Source organism: Talpa occidentalis, unplaced genomic scaffold, assembly GCF_014898055.3.
Source record: "Talpa occidentalis isolate TD23 unplaced genomic scaffold, MPIMG_talOcc4v2.1 talOcc4.16, whole genome shotgun sequence".
Lineage (NCBI taxonomy): Eukaryota > Metazoa > Chordata > Mammalia > Eulipotyphla > Talpidae > Talpa > Talpa occidentalis.
In genome coordinates, this window is record NW_023601653.1 from 36987906 (window position 1) to 37004561 (window position 16656).

The following is a 16656-nucleotide window of genomic DNA, read 5'->3' on the forward strand; positions in this document are numbered from 1 at the left end:
GTTGTTGCTAGTTTTTTTAATATGTGCCATTCTCACTGGTGTAAGATGGTATCTCATGGTAGTTTTGATTTGCATTTCCTGCAGGGAATTTTTTAATGCTAACTTTTCTTCAAAGCACTGAGACAAGGTAAAGCTGGGTATATGGTAATAGCAAAAATTTGCAAAGCTCTCAGCCTGTACAATCTCTGTTCCTACGTCTTTGCATATTTTAATAAGTTACAGTGTTATGAGGTATAGACTGTTGTATAGGAAGAAAAAAATTTTCTGACTCTTTAGAGTCCCAGACTAGTTAAAAAAATTTAACTGACAAAGACAGATTAATAGGAGAAAAGTATGCAAATTCTATTACATTCTCACATGCACATAGCAGCTTTCAAAAGAGAATGAAGACAGGAAGAAGTGACTACAGTAGGAAGCTTTTACGTCTTTTAGACAAAGAAACAATAAATTTGTGAAGAATTGACAAGAAAAAGGTGTGTGTGTGTGTGTGTGTGTTGTGTGTGTGTGTGTGTGTGTGTGTGTGTGTGTGTGTGTGTATGAGCGTGGTTAAAGTTAGTTTAACAAGACCTGTTTGCACAGATCTCTTGGTCCCAAATTCCCTACCTTTGGTGACAAGAATGTCTGCCTTCTTCTTAGCACAGGAAGGGGGATTTATAACCTGTTTCAAAAAATAAAGGCAAGGATGGGGAGGTCAGCATGAACTTCCTCCTTCAGATGTTTTTTTAAATTCCTTAAGTTTAAGATAGTTAATACGTAAGGTGTCATATTTTGGGGCAGTGTGTCCTGAACCCTATCACTGTTATTATCTCTGGTTTAGAGATGTGAAACTAAAGGCAAAAAGAGGTTAAATAACTGTTTCTCTGTTAATCTGTTTGATGTTCATTTGTGCCTGAAATTACAAATCTAGTGACAGAGTCTGGTTTGACCCAAGTCATTGGCCCTAGAGTCCATGCTCTTAATCATGTTTAAAAAAAAAAAGGTAGTATAATCAAGATGCTTAGTTTTTGTTCCCACTTTCTGGTACAGAGTTCCTGAAGTCTTGATGTTTCCTGAGGGACAGAAGTATGATTTGTTATTCATAAGAAAAGATGACTTTAAACATGAGTTTATGCTAATGAAGTGACTTAGGGGAGGGTGCTCCCAGACAGATGCAGGGTGGGGCTGGTTACCCCAAAGACCAAATGATTAGGGGTTGAATTTTCAGTTCCACTAAGGTTAGGGTAGGCAGCCCCAAGATGTGCCACTTTAGCATATAGGTTATATCAAGCTGAAAATAATTTTAAGTCCTAAAGATTTAGGAAGAAACTTTGACCTTCTCCTTAACTGCTTAAAAGAATTAGGTAGAGGTCTTTTCCAAGGAAGGGTGCTATTGCCATAGATAACTACAGTATAATATAAGCTAGATAGGGCAGACAGGGAGGAACCTGGCAACTCTGTTAAAATTCCTTTCTGTCCCTTTGTCTCTGCATAGCCCTACAAACATTTGTTTGCCACACATTTGCTCTTCTTATCTTCCTGTAAATAATCTTCACCCTCTTTGAAGTCCCTCTTTCTCTTAAGTCCAGAATGGCATATATGCCTCATTTTGCCTGAGTGTCTTTGGGCCTTTCATAATATCGTGGCATCTCCAGACCTACATAATTAAATTTGTTTTTCTCCTGTTAATCTGTCTGATGCTCATTGAATTATCTAACCAACTAAAAGAACCAAGAAGGAAAGGAGAAATTCTCCCTTCCCTGACAGTAGTAAGAAAGTTCTGTTGGAGATCTAAGATAAAATCTCTCTCTTGACAAATCAATAGCACTGTTGTGAATTTGACTCCCTTTGAACAGATAGAGCCAATTAAGAATGTAAAAATCTAACCTCAAGCAATATAAACTCTTACAGAAATGTCTTTCATCTGCTCATGTATCTGATATGAAATTTAGATAACATGCATATTAGATAACATGCATATTAGATAACATGCAACATCAGAAAGGTGGTATCAGGGCCTACCAGGATATTCTGTCCAGGGATTTTTTAGTCCATTGTCCATTGGCCACATGGACAGTATGTCTCTTCACACCTCAGCTACACCCACGGCAGGATATGTCACCAAATGACATTATGGTCAACCTCCCCAGGATCTTGTAAAGAAAATAGCTTTGTCTCCTTGTAAATTCCAAGTCAGGTACATAAAACATGCTTTTAGAATACATGTTCAATGCCTGCTGCACATTTCTGAACCAACCACAAAGTTTCCTGACATTGTAAATTGTAAATATATTCCTTTTCCTTTTCAATCAACTCTGTAAGCATTTCTTTTTCAGTTTTCCATTTTCAGAATGGGATTCCAAAATTATTTAATTTAATAGAGAAATAGTTTTAAACAAAAATGATCAATGCCTTAGGTTTACAAAGATTTTATATCTTTCCCAACATAACCACATTGTCACTAACTTTAGAAACACAACTCTTTGTACACCTCTTATTCTTATGCTTAAAACATTGTTTATCAATATAGTTTCAAATTATTTTTCCTAGACATACCATTCAACATTTCCCCAGGGTACAAAAGAAGAACATTTGATTATACTAAGCACTAATGAAATGCTTTTTAACACACCTTGAGAATCTGAGAACATGGTGTTCTTTCTAAGATATAAATCTGGTCATGTTACACTCCTATTTCAAGTTTCCATTGGTCCTTACTGCTGTCAGGATAAAGTCCAAATTCCTTTGCATATAATTTAGGAGTCACTGCATGCCAGACCTTTGAATGAGTTATCTCCTTTATCTGAATACCTCTGTGCCATCTCCTGTCCCTTTTTCTGGCCCTGCTTCAACTCTCAGTCTTTCCTCACCATCTCTCACTCAGACTCGGTTGCCTGTCCCTGTAGATGCTGCTAGTATACTCATTCTTTGAGGATAGTGACTGTATTTTCTCTCTCTTGTATCTCTGGCAGTTAGCACGATGCTGATACAAAGTTTATAGCCAATGTTTACTCAATCAGCATATGAACTATATTCTATATTATCAAAAAGGTGACATACAACTAAATTAGATTACATACTTCTAGCTACTGGTTTAAATGCCATCCATGACACATTCTCCATCTGTATTATCCTTTAGAAATGTTTGAAGTTCATTCCACAAATTATTGTTTGACTCTCTACTACTTGCCAGTACTATTCTAGGTCCTTGGGGTATACACAATGAGCAAAAAGGATTCCTGCCTTGTTGAAATCTACAGTCCAACAAGGAGACCAACCATAAACATAATAAATAAATAGTTACATATGCTATTAGGTGATACTGTTAAGTGGGGAAAAGTAAAGCAAGGTAAGGGGGATCAGAAATGCAAGAGGACAGGGTGTAGATTGTAATTTAAATAAGGGAGTTAGATAAGCTCCATGGGAGGGTGACATTTAAGCAAGTTTTAGAAAAAGCAGCTAAGTATTCTCCCCGTGGAGGTCTAGGATAAGAAATGCAAAGGCCAGATCAAAGGCAGAAGTTTGCTTGGCTCATTCCAGGGACAGTCCAGAGGCCAGGGTGATTGGAGCAGAGTGAATGAAGGGGAAGGAGATGGCAGGGCAGATGCTGTGAAAAGGTATGTGGGACCTAAAGTCTAGGCTAAGTTGGCCAGGGGAACCAGAGCAGACTCCCAGGCAGAGGGCAGACATGATTTGGGCTAACATTTTGAATGGAAGCCTTTTGGGGGGAATTAGCTCTATTTTAGTAAATAAAAAGTGGTCCCTCTTAATTGATAGTTTCCTCTTTTCCTCTTTCATATGCCTTGAATGTTTTCTGATGCAGCCAATTCTGTGCCAAAGAGAAAGTCTCATCCTTTATGTCTGAATCTAATCCAGTATTTGTCAGCCAAGTTATCTTGGCACAGGAACATTATGACCTGTGGATAGGATTTTCCCAAAATTCACAGCCAAGTTGATTTTAAGGTGGCATATAAAATAATTTAATTTAAATTCTGATTTTTTTAAATATTATTGCAAAATAAAGTGTTAAGGGTTCATTGAACAAGGGATTCAGGATTTCTATAACTTGGCTACGGTAAATAGGGCTGCAGCAAATATAAAAGTGCATAGATCCCTTTGAATTAAGTGCTCTTGGATGGTTTCATATATAGGTAGAATATAGAGAAAACCTGAAAACAAAGGATCTGGCAAAACCAAACCAATAACAAATGCTTGACATCTGATTGCAAAACTGAGGCAACTAGGAAGGGAGGCTGCTGGGGGTGAGGGGAGCAGGGAAACAAAGGGGCCCAATGGAACATGGTGGAGGAATATTAGGGCACTTGGTGGAGGGCACTGGGTAAAACAAACATTTGTAGAGGTTTCAACCTACAACCCCTAAAGCAAACACAATGCTGTAAACCAACTTTACCTCAATGAATATAATTGGAGGGAGGAAAAATATTCAAGATTTGGTACATGAATTTGTCGTTGCAGCTACATAATTATCCTGCAAAACAATGTGACATCATTGAATCAAATGTTTCCTGTAAACTTTGGAGTATTAGAGAAATCCTCACTTCTGGAATCATGTCCGTTTTGATCATTTTAAAAAAGAATGTACAAATTTACTAGAACTCATCCTAGAAATTATTTAACACTCGTCAAAAGGAAAAGTCGCATAGAGACAATCTCAAAATTATGCTTGAGAAAATATTTTATAGAAAAAGATTATAAATGGTTGTAGGGTAAGTGATTTTCAGGCTTTTCTGCCCTCAGCCATTAGGATTATCCTGCCTGATGGGGGCACCTGAATTTGTTACATTGTTATAGTCGTGTAGTTCACTTCTTTGGGCCATGGCTGAAGCATGGAGATACTTGCCAGGAGAAGCAGAGTCAAGAGAGAGGCGGGGAGAAAGAACACCAGAGAAGCTCAGAGTGAAGACTTACCTGGGGCTTTGAGGCCTGCTGGCCTCTTGGTCCCTTGGCACCTCTGCCTGGCATGTACCTTGTTGCTGCACTACACGTAAGAGCTCACTAAAAACCTGAGAAAGCCACTGAGGGCTCCAGGACTCCCCTTTACTGGTCTGCAGGATCAGAGAAAACCTGCTCTGTGCCTATCCTGTGGCTACAATAGCTAATCAATCTGATAGAAATATTTATCTACACTGGTAACCCACAACATGCAAAGTAGTCATGGGATACTTAAAATGTATTTCAAGAAGAAAACAAAAGAGGTAAAAGGGAGAGAGAGAGACTATTATGTGAGAATATAGGCACTTACTCTCAAACTGTTAGGGAGGGCAAATAGAAGTTGTCGCACTGTGCAATGTGACTCTATGGGTTATAAATCTGAAAAAGGATCGCACCTTTTGCTCCTTATTGTTAGTCCTGGGAAAGTTTGTTTAGAAATTGAGGCAAAAAAAAAAAGAAAAAGTTCATGGCAGCATTGTTTTCAAGCAAAATGATATATCTTTCAAAAGAAGGAAGAAGAAATAAAATATTTAAAACTCAGAAACGAAGTTGCACACTGTAAATATTTTATGAAAAATTAATGATTTCGAAAAACAGTCATAATGACAGGTTTGATGCAGCATGAGACAAGGATCTGACAAGATTTCAGCATGTCCAAATATGTCATAGAAATGAAAAAAACTGGGTGGATATGCACTAAATTGTTAACATGCCCATCTTAGAATGGCCATGTCTTATGATTTATTTTTGTTTATCTTTTTGTACACAAATTTAATAATAACCATATGTAATGTTTCTAATGCTTTTTTACTTTAATATCTTAATATAAATTATAGATTTTTATGTGACGTTATTAATATTTCAGTATATAAAGTTTCCAGATTATTTTAAATTGAGCTGGTGACAAATCTCTTTGGTACTAATGGTCGGGCATTTTAACATGTTCCAAATTATTAACAGAACTGGCTTTACAGAGATCCTTAAGTAAGGCTAAGCCTTAAGTGTACAGGATAAATATTTCATGGAGGGCCTCCCTCGTGGCGCAGGTGGTTGAGCGCCGTACTGTGAAGCTGTCCACAGCCTCTGCAGCGCGGATTTGATCCCGGCCGGCCGGCGAGGGTCCTACATGGCACAGCAGACCTCTCAGTCTTGCCTGCTGCTCCCCTCAGCAGTGTATTTCGTCAGTCTGCCTGTTCTGTTCCCCACTCTGTCTCTGGTGAATTATTTCAACCTCCTGCGCATCTGGCCTATACCCCTGTTCTTATATAAACAAATAAATCTTTTAAAAAAAAGACATTTAAAAAAAACGATTTCATAGAAATAGGAACAGACACCAAGGATAAATCTCTCATGTAAAAATCAACCAGGATGAGGCCTCCCTAGTGGCACAAGGGGTTACGACACAGCCTATGAAGCTATTCGCAGCCTCTGCAGCAAAAGTTTGATCTCCGGCCAGCCAGGGAGCAACCCATATGGCACAGAGACCTCTCTTGCCTCACCCCCTGCTCCCCTCAGCAATGTATTTCAGTCAATCTGCCTGTTCTGCTCCCCAATCTCTCTGGTGAATTATCTCACCCGCCACACTTCTGGCCTGTACCCCAGTTCTTGTATGCATAAATAAACCAGTCTTTTAAAAAAATCAACCAGGAAAATAAAAGATGGGGTCAGAGTCAGCTTATAGTACTTACAGGTGTCCTTACTAGGAAGTGTGGAAGAGAACCTATTTGAATTTTCAACTCTTGATGAACTTACTCAAAATCCTCCAGCAAGACACTAGGTAAAAGAGTTGTTTTCCAGCTTGGTCTTTCACTCTTCTGTAATTTTTTCAATGATATGCTGTCTTACTGACAAATTTGATAGAAATCAAGAAATAACAACCTCTGTTTTTCCTTAAGGAGTCTTTTTAGCTTTTAAAAGCCAAGCCATTTAATTTTAATTACTAGTAAAAACAGGTATTGATTCTTTTAAGAATAGATGCCTTCTTATTTTTTCCAAATAATTTTAACTCTAGAAAGTTTGGAAAATCAGCATTTCATTGGGAGACAATCATGCTCAATGAGTCCAAAGCATCCCCCAGGAGGTCTTCCTCACTTGGGGGTTCTCATTCCGCAGCTGGCTTAGTTCTTTATGCTTGCTGGCCCAGATTGTCCCAAGTCTCCCCAAAACAAGCTAAGTACATGGACAGTCAGATCGCCATTTCCTTCCAGATTCAGGGCCTGGTGATTATAACAGTGGGGATTCTAAATAGTCTCCTGAAACAAAGCTGTATTAACACTTCTGGTATTTATACTTGGTTCACTGGAAAAGCAATTTTCTAGAAGTGCTCCCCAAGTTCACCCAGGTGAGCAGTTCCTTCCTCCAAAGATTGATTTCCATTCTGCTTTACCTTTTGGTTCTTTTAAGTATTTTTTTGAAAACCTTCCTCTCCCAAAGTTGGAACACTTAAAACAAATTTGCTATTCTATTCCTACTCTTCAGTTAGGTTGGGTGGGATAGTGGTTTTCTTACCAATGGTCACACAGACATTTAATCTCCTTTGTTCTAGCAAGGATGGCTATGGTATGAACCCCATGCCAGTTTCAGCAAGGCACTTCACATTTTAGAGCATTCCTGAGTCAAAACAACACGAGGCTATCAAGTGTAATGCTCAGAGTGGAGGGCAAGGTAGAGGCTGGAGCACCATTTTCTGCTAAATTAAATTCCTTACTCAACCTCAAAATCACGTACCTTCCTAGATTTCTTTTAAGAGCCAGTCCATAATGAACTTGGAAGCAGATCCATCCGCCCCAGTTAAGCCTCAAATGTCCCAGCAGCACTGGATTGCAGCTGCTTGGTTACATGCTTACATTCTAAACTGCCTTTTAGAATTTCCAGGGCCAGATTCAAGGGAGCAGCTTCAAGTCTTTGGGGCCACCTTGACGGCTTATGAGAAACAGTTTGCCTTGGGACACCATTATGGAAACATTTGAGAAAAACTTACTTCTCATTCAGCCGCAGGGAAGATATGGAGTAGGGGATTTGAACTTTCAACATTAAACATTCAGAACTGGAGGGTCTAGCCTCATTATTGCTTCAAAATATTGTTGAACATTGAGTGCTTTGTGCCAGGATGTCCACTGTTGGGCTGAGCGTCTTGCAAATGTCCCATTTGGTTATCACCTCAGTATTTGTCCATTTTTTATTTGGTGAGGAACCAAGTAACTCAGCATGAGTTACTCAACCTACCAAAATGAATTGCTTGGATTTCTATTCACTGGTATTCTGCTGGTATTTACCTAGTATTCTCACCATCTGTTCTGAAGAGACCATAATTTCTGTATTGTTTATATGTAAGTGTGTAAGTGGCACACACTTTGGAAATCTTGATACCAAGGATGTAAACTTTTAACATTTTTAACCTTTCAATTTATGGCATTTTTATAGACCTCTGACAGTTAGAGCTGAAAAAGGAGTCATACTGGTGTGTAGGAGATAAAGATGTTATTTAAGGGAAGGAAATGGCCTGGAGCAAAACTACAAGGTAAGCCAAGTGTCTCTTTCTTGCTCCACAATCTGCTCCTCCTCCTAACCACTTCTGAGAAACTGTGATGAATATCCCCCCAAATGTTAGTTCATCTGAAAGCTTTGGGAGGTTGGTAAAATAAGTCATTAATATCCAGCCTTATTTTTTTCTTTATAAATACAGAAACTGAGGCTTAAAGTAAGATGCCTAGGTAGAGTTACACAACTTGATGGTGGTGAACATAGAACTTGGAAACAGGTTTTCAGGCTTAAAATTCAGTGCTTTTCCATTTCAGGTACCTTATCCCAGTACCCTCAAAAATCTACAATCCAATAGACAGTCTATCCTCCCTTTTTCTAGTATTTTGGGATGTCCTTAGTCCCTTCTGAGAAAAGGAAAGGTATGTAAGTAATTGATTATTAAGACTATATTCTTAATGATTAATTGGCCATCCTTTTCTTGGGAATATTTTGCTTTTAAAAAGAAGAACCAAGATAAAGAATATTTAATGCAAAAGGGTGAATATATAATAGTGGAATTCTCAATAATGTACTTGAATAATGCTTTTGTAGGGTGGGACAAAGAATATTTTACATTATGGGAAGGTGTCCCTTAAGTGATCCCAAGAAGGGCTCATTTCTATGTTTTGTGTACAAATGATCTTTTAAATAATAAAAATGACTTCAGGGGAGGAGAGAAGAGCCTCACTATTTCTCTTCTGTTGAATTGTTGACCTAGAGTCAGCAAACTAAAATTATGACAGCATTATGACATGACACTGGGGCTGGGGGGTCAGACTAGCCATGCACCAGCCACATGTCCACAGGCCTGCCACAGAATGACCCTCAGTGTAGTCCTGTGAAAATAGAAGCAGCTCCTTGGCCGAGTGCTGCAGGATTCTCAGTCAATACCAGGAAAGCACCAGCCAGAGCTGCTATGCTTGATACACGACCACAGTGACCTCTGTGTGTAAAGTGTGCTCAGTCCAAATACGTTTCTTTCTCCTCTCCAGATAAAAACTGTGGTTTCTTGGACTTGTTTCTTAAAACCAGGGCAATTTCTAGGATTTGGCAGCAGCTCGGAACACAGGGAATGATTTAGCAGCTTCCCTGAGAAGTCAGAGAAAGTAATTCCACAATAGAGATAGTCTTCTGAATCCTCAAAAGTTTATTTACTCTTCAAAAGACGCCACAAGTTTAAAAAAAGAGAAAGAGATTAATTAGATCCAAATCTGCAGTCTCCTTTTCCAAGATCTAAATTAAAAGTCACCACCAGATACCTGTGTGCTGTGCAAGCTGCCAAAATTTGAAATTTACAACCCCCTTGACTTTGTGTTTCAGGAAATTTGATTTTGAGATCTAATTTTGGAATAACAAATAGTCCTGCACAAAGTGTCCCAAATGTTCCTGGTTCCCAAGGAATGTAATTTCAGAGTATCTCTATGAAAACCTAAATATACAATATTTTATTACTTTTTTTGATAAATCACTTAATATAGAAATTCTGTGAGAATCAACATTAGGATCTTCAGCAGAACCATCACTTAATTCTCCAATCAGATAATACTTGTAATAAGTACTCGATAAGATCTCTAAGATTTTTACAAAGGCTAAAGTAAGTCTATGAAACAAGTATGCACATAGACATATTTTTACTTTAAACTAGACTAAAACGAAACTGATCTCTTCACCAAACCAACAGGGCCTTAACAGTCTAACACCAGCATCCACCAGCATATCGTGTTACCATTAGCTCTATGCTTGACCCTGCAGTCTGCTTGGAGATAGCAACCAGCCCGACTTTGGGTACAGTGAAGTCCTTAAAGCATGCTTTTCTATTGTTTCATCTTTTCCTGACTTTCAATTCAAGATAAGATCCTCCTACAAGGTTTCAGCATCATCTTTCCTTTACTTTGGTATATAAAAAAAAAAAAAAAAAATCCAAGTTGAACAGAACATGACAACCTGTGCCTCAAAGTCAGTCAAAAATCCATATATTTCCTCTGGCAGAACTCCAGACATTCAGATGGTTAGAAATGTTCAGATTTATTGATAGAGCTTTTATTTCCTTTCCTGCAGACTTCTCATAGACATGTATTCTGTTCCATGGATTTGATTTCTCAATCATATTGGTGTTACTCATTTTTCTTGCCTCTGCCAAAGATTTGACTTCCTGAAGGAGGAATCATTATGTCCCAAAGTCTTTCTGAACCCCTCCTGATGTCTAGTACTGATATTGGTGATTAGCAGAACATCAATAAATATTAGATGAATTAAAATGAATATTGGCATTTGAAGTTGTCAAATATCTCCCTCTGGTTGATTAAGAGAGATTCAGTTAAATAAATAGATCTTTAGAACTTTATTATTGTAGAAAGAAGATATATAATGAACCTTATGTGCCCATCACCAGCTTCATCTCATGGACAAACCTGCTTCACACAATTGGTTTTTTTGTGTCATCAGCAAATAACTTTTTGAGCATATTTGATGCCTACTATGATGATTTTCACCTATATTTTGCCACACAGTTTATAAAAACATTCTCTGTTCAGGTATTTTTGTTCCCTTCTTGATAAAGATATTGAAGTTCAAAAAGTCAGATAACTTTCCAAAGTTCCACTAACTGGTAAGGGGCAGAGCAAGGATTCCAAGTTAGATTAAGTGGGATTAATTCATGCCTCAAAATTTATGATTTGTTAAATGACAGAAATGCTAAAATTAGTCCTTTCTGCCATTTGTGGAGCAATTAAGCATGTAGCTGAAAGCAGATCCAGATGGTATAAACCTTCCCAGGAGGAAGGTTTCTTATATTATGGTAGAGAAGTGATGAATTGGGGGTGGCAGGGGGAAGGGGCTGGTTGCCTGGTTCCCCAACCCCACCTCCCTGACATGTGTCCTGTGTGAGAGTGAACAACTACAGAAGATGTGTTGGGTCCAGCGAGAGTTTCAATCAGGTAAAGGGGTTGGAGGTAGGGAGTGTACGTGCCATGGAGTAGAGGTTCTGTAGGGAAAAATTGATGAGGGATGAGGAGCAGTGGAAAGCTGTCAAGGGAAAGGAAGCACTAAAAGTGGAGATGAGCATAGGTGCCAGGAAGCTTCTATCACAGCTGGTAATTAAGGGAAAGAAATGCCAGGCAAGACAAGTTTAACTGACCACAAGGTTCTAAAGGGATCCCCCTTTGAAGTGATATGGAGTTGGCAACCCCCACTCTGTGTCCAGAAAGTCCACTGTCAACAACCTGCTCTTCAGTTACTGAGAATATGCTGCCCAAGAAGGAGTCTGACACCCAGCAGCTGCCAGTTCCTTGTGGGTATAAACCTCCCTGGTTTCTGGGTGCTAAGCATGGCCTGGGTTGATGCAGAGGTAGGATCTCTCCAGAATGTGGGACTGATGTGATGAGGTGTTCACTGGGTTATAGAGGACAAAGCAGGGCAATGGCAGTGAAGATGGCTTTTGAGAAATATCTTGTCCTTTTCAAGTGGACTGGGCCAGTCCTATGAAAAATTGTGTCATAGGGGAAATGACTCTTGAGTTTCCAAGTTTTCTTTGTGCAAATGAAAACTTAAAGAAAAACATGATCTCCTTTAAGCGCATGCTGAGTTTTAGGGAAGAGCCAGAACTGAAACCTTGGTGCTCTGACTTCAAGGTCCGTTCTCTTGGCACCCCAGCACTAAGGATGACTCTCTTCAGATGGGGACCCACCCAAGGGGGCCATCAAATATTGGCCATGCAAGCAGAATGACAAGTTTAGAAGCTGAGGGTTGATTGGATGTTTTTCTTTTTCTCCTGCTTTCTTTTCATCTTCTTCTCTTCCTCCTTCTTCTTTACATCTAAAAAAGGGCAAATGGATAGGTAGATTATTATCTTTGTAACTCTCAAGGCCAAGGTAAGTGTAATGAGTTGGTGTTCTTGTTATGATAAGAGACACTATTGTGACAGCAAACCCTAAACTCTTACACAATGCCCATGCAGGTGTTCCTCTTTGGCAGGTAGCCTTCCATGTGGTTGCTCATGGCTGAAAGAATTCACATGTTGAAGTCTGAAGCCCCAGTGCCTGAGAACATGACCTTACTTGGAAAGAGGGTTGTTGCAAATGTAATTGGTGAAGATGAAGAGTACAGGCCTCTAGTACAGCAGGATTTGCGTCTTTATAAAATTGTATACAGGCACACGTATAGGCAGAATGCCATGAAACCTGAAGACATTCTTCTGTAAGCCAAGAGAGCATCATGACACAGAGACCCTCAGAGACCTTTCCCTCAAAGACCTCAGAAGGCTCTGATCCTACTGACACCTTGATAGCTTTTTGCCTCTAGAACTGTGAGACAATAAATCTCAGTTGTTTCAGCTGCCTTGTCTGTGAGACTTTGTTGTGGCAACTCTATGGGACAATTTATCCACCTTGGGGCATCATATAAAGCCTCACTGTGCATTACTAGAAGCTCAGCATTTTGCCAGTGGAAGAAATTGGTGAGTGTGTGGAGCGCCTTGTAGGAAATCTCTGGGGCAGGCCTGGAAGGGATCTACATGTCTTCAAGAGAAGTCACATAGTCAAACCTAACTTCAAGAAAAGCTGGGAAAAGTAGGCTAGTTGTGTGCCTATAAGCTAGGGGAAACACATGAACAGATAGCTTAGAGCAGAAAGTTACTAGAAGAAAGATACCTCTTCCAGGAAGTTGGACAGTAATAATCTATCACCCATTCATATCTTAAAAATTAAATGGTGAGACTCCCTCGTGGTGCAGCAGGTTGAGCGCTGATCTGTGAAGCTGTTCGCAGCCTCTGCAGCGCGGGTTCAATCCCGGCTGGCTGGGGAGAATCCCACATGGCACGGCAGACCTCTCCTGTCTCACCCGCTGCTCCCCTCAGCAGTGGATTTCATCAGTCTGCCTGTTCTGCTCCCTGCTCTGTCTCTAGTGAATCCTCTCACCCTCCCACACCTCTGCTCTGTACCCCAGTTCTTGTATAAAAATAAATAAATCTTTACTTTAAAAAAAAATTAAATGGCCATGTGGCTAATCGTTAGCATTGGAAAACTCAGGTACTTTTTTCATGCAAAAAAATCACGCTGTGATTGGATTACTGGGCTAGAATCCTGAGTGTTGTCTTTTGTTTCCTTTTAAATTAATCTGACACACCAACTGTGGGACATTTTTTTTTAAGATTTATTTTATTTATTTATGCATACAAGAATTGGGATGAAGGCCAGAGGTGTGGGGGATGAGAGGATTCACCAGAGACAGAGTGGGGAGCAAAACAGGTGGATCTACTGAAATACACTGCTGAAGGGAGCAGCAGGCAATACAGGAGAGGTCTGCTGAGCCTTGTGGGTAGCTCCCTGGCTGGGGCTTGAACTCATGCCACAGTGGCCGGCAATAGCTTGATACCATGGAAACTTAATCCCTGTGCCACTCCGGAGGCTCTAAGGCACATTGGCTCTAAGTTTCATTTCTATAATTTTATTTTTCTAGAAGAGTATTCTAGCCTATGAGGGACCTATGGAAAGACTCTTTGCTCTAGAAGCTATGCTTTCAATTATTTACCTTTACACCTTTAGTTTTTTTCTCCCCCCAAGAAGTAAAAAGAGAAAAAAAGATAGCGCAAGATGAGTACACTAGTATGTAGAAAACTTAGCATTTGACATTTACTTTATTTTAAAGATTTATTTATTTATATGATTGCTGGGGTACAGGTCAGAGACACGGGAGGGTGAGAGGATTCATCAGAGACAAGCAGGGAACAGAACAGGCTAATGGACCAAAAGCACTGCTGAGGGGAGCAGCAGGAGAGATAGGAGAAGTCTGCCACGCCATGTGGGTAGCTCCCTGGCCGGCCGGGAATCGAACCCGTGCTGTAGAGGCTGCAGACAGCTCAACCGCTGTGCCACTGGGGAGGCCCTGACATTTACTTGATTAAATTATGTCCATCCCACTTCTTTTGGTGGGATTCATTTACTTCTGGTTTCAACCTTTTTCCTGGTAACAAATAAAGGTGTTCTTTTTAAGAGCCAGAATACATTTATATATCTATCCTTGTGTGGTAGAGTGTCTGGTACTTAACAGGCACTTGTCAGATGGAATAGCTTATCACAGTAATACAATGTTCATACATTTTCATAGTCACACAATTTACCAAGTTTACTTGGTGACTATTAAGTATGACCTTTCTCCAGATACTTTGGAGACTCCTAATACAACCTACTTTAAGTCGGAAACTAAGGCCAGGTCTACAGAGAATTTGACACAAAGTGAAATTTATAAGCAGAGATGAAACATGGTTGCTCTACAGGAATGGAAGGTTGATATGAAATCTTCTAGTTCATAGACATTTTAGGACATTGTCAATGCAACCTCTCCCAAATGTTTTACACTAACTTAGAAGGAAGAAACAAAAGGGAATCTCAGTTTTTTCTAGTGCTGAGTTCTTAGTTGGGAAAATTGAATTAATTTAGTCTTACAAACTCTGAAACTTCTCCTTATCTAAAGAAAAGACAAAATTCTAAAGCCTTCCTCAAATATTCAATAATTGAACCATTGTGGATATTTTTTGAGAATCCTTGCACTGAATTACTGATTTTTTTTTTTTTGGTACTAGCCATAGCAGTTCTAATTTCCCATTAAAATCCACATCCCTGGAATAAGTAAGTACCTAAATCGAAAAACAATCCCACAACTATAAAGAGGCTTATAGAAATATTTGTGCCAAATGGTAGATATACATAAAATGGCATAAAAAACAAAGCATTTTTTCCCTCTTCATTATATAAATGCTTAGCATGGTAGATTTATTTTTACTCAGCATAGATTTAATGATAATCATTTGCAGAGGTGCATCTGGAAGTACAATTGCAATGTTTCTGCTAACATCCTCTGGATTACCCCTAAATCCATATGGATTTCTCCAACTGGGGTAACACCTAGCTGTACTTTCCTTCCTTTGTTCTCCACTATTGATTTATATGCTCAGAAAGGAGAAGGGAACCAGGTGAAGGTGCTAGCATTGCTTGAAATTCTGTCATACCATTCTTGAACTTGCAATTGTTTAACCCTGGTTTGCTATAGAGTCAATTAATGGGACATTAGGATCTCATGACATTTTTTATAGGCCTTTTTGTCTGGTCTAATATCCTTTGTTCATGTTTGCAGGTGACAGAAATACACATATTTTATAATCTATAAAGATCATTCCATGTAACCATATCATAAGCACAACTTATTTCACCAATTAAAAAAATAATTTCTAATATAATTTGTGCTGCATGATCAATCCTCTGAGACATATTTAGAAAGTACTGGACTGGGGACCCCTTACTAGGATCCTTCCAACTTTTACCATTCTTGGAGCATAGATTTCTAATTGAACCACTTCAAATCTTATTTACCTGCCTCTATACAGTATAACTGTATACATAATGTGGATACAGCGGTATTTTAAATAAATTACAGATACTATAAGAGAGTGACTGAGGGAATGAAAACTGGAATTGAGCTAGGAACAACTTTCAAAGATCTGTCTTAAAGATTTGGGGAGTTGCATTCTATCATCCACCTTAACTATGTCTTTTTTAGGTCTATCTTTACCATTATTCTTCTCATCTACCTTCAGCTGAGATCATTCCTGTAAAGCAATATTTATAAAAGTAATTCATTTTCTCTATGTCTTCACCTCCTCACCCGGAAAAAATGAGGACAATAATATACCTATGCTATTATGTTGTTTTGAGAATATGAAGTAACTAAAATAAAAGCCTTGGCACTACGCCTCACATCTAAGAAATATCCAATGACTATTTAAAGAAAAACAAATGTGTGAGTACAAGGATGGGATTGTCCTAGGCAGAGGTACATAGGATAAGAGATGTCAGAGTTGCTCATGGAGCTCCTGGTCTCAAGGACATCATGACCCCATGTGAGAGACAGACAACAATGTAGTTGTTCAGTTTTATGCAAAATATAGCACCTGGACTAAACTGCTAATTATCATCAAACAGGTATTGATCTATCATAGGCCACTGGAAGTTTCCAATATCTACTAGGAGGATTAAGATACTGTATCATTAATGGTGGTATACAGAGCAAATTTCAGTAGAGAAAGTATTTGAAAATAACTGATATCTTAGAAAACAATGTTTTCTAAATGTTATTTATTCTAAATGTTTCACATTAAAATTTTGTGTTTCTTGGATGCTGAAGACATTTTCCAGGGCTCTTTTCCAGTTAGAA

General features: G+C 38.9%; 1 protein-coding gene and 1 long non-coding RNA gene across 2 annotated transcripts in view; one reads left to right on the top strand and one right to left on the bottom strand.

Moving 5' to 3' along the window:
* DYRK2 (dual specificity tyrosine phosphorylation regulated kinase 2) overlaps positions 1 to 7742 on the bottom strand; it is a 41843-nt gene extending 34101 nt beyond the window's left edge. The window contains exons 1-2 of the mRNA XM_054696244.1: positions 7657 to 7742; positions 604 to 658 (exon numbers count right to left, since the gene is read on the bottom strand). The gene's annotated coding sequence lies outside the window, so the exon portion shown is untranslated. The remainder of the gene's footprint in view (positions 1 to 603; positions 659 to 7656) is intronic.
* Positions 7743 to 7810: 68 nt separating this feature from the next.
* LOC129146031 (uncharacterized) lies at positions 7811 to 12751 on the top strand. The gene is made up of 3 exons (XR_008552340.1): positions 7811 to 8258; positions 8353 to 8449; positions 12424 to 12751. It is a non-coding gene; the product is annotated as an uncharacterized LOC129146031 (long non-coding RNA).
* Positions 12752 to 16656: the final 3905 nt, after the last annotated feature.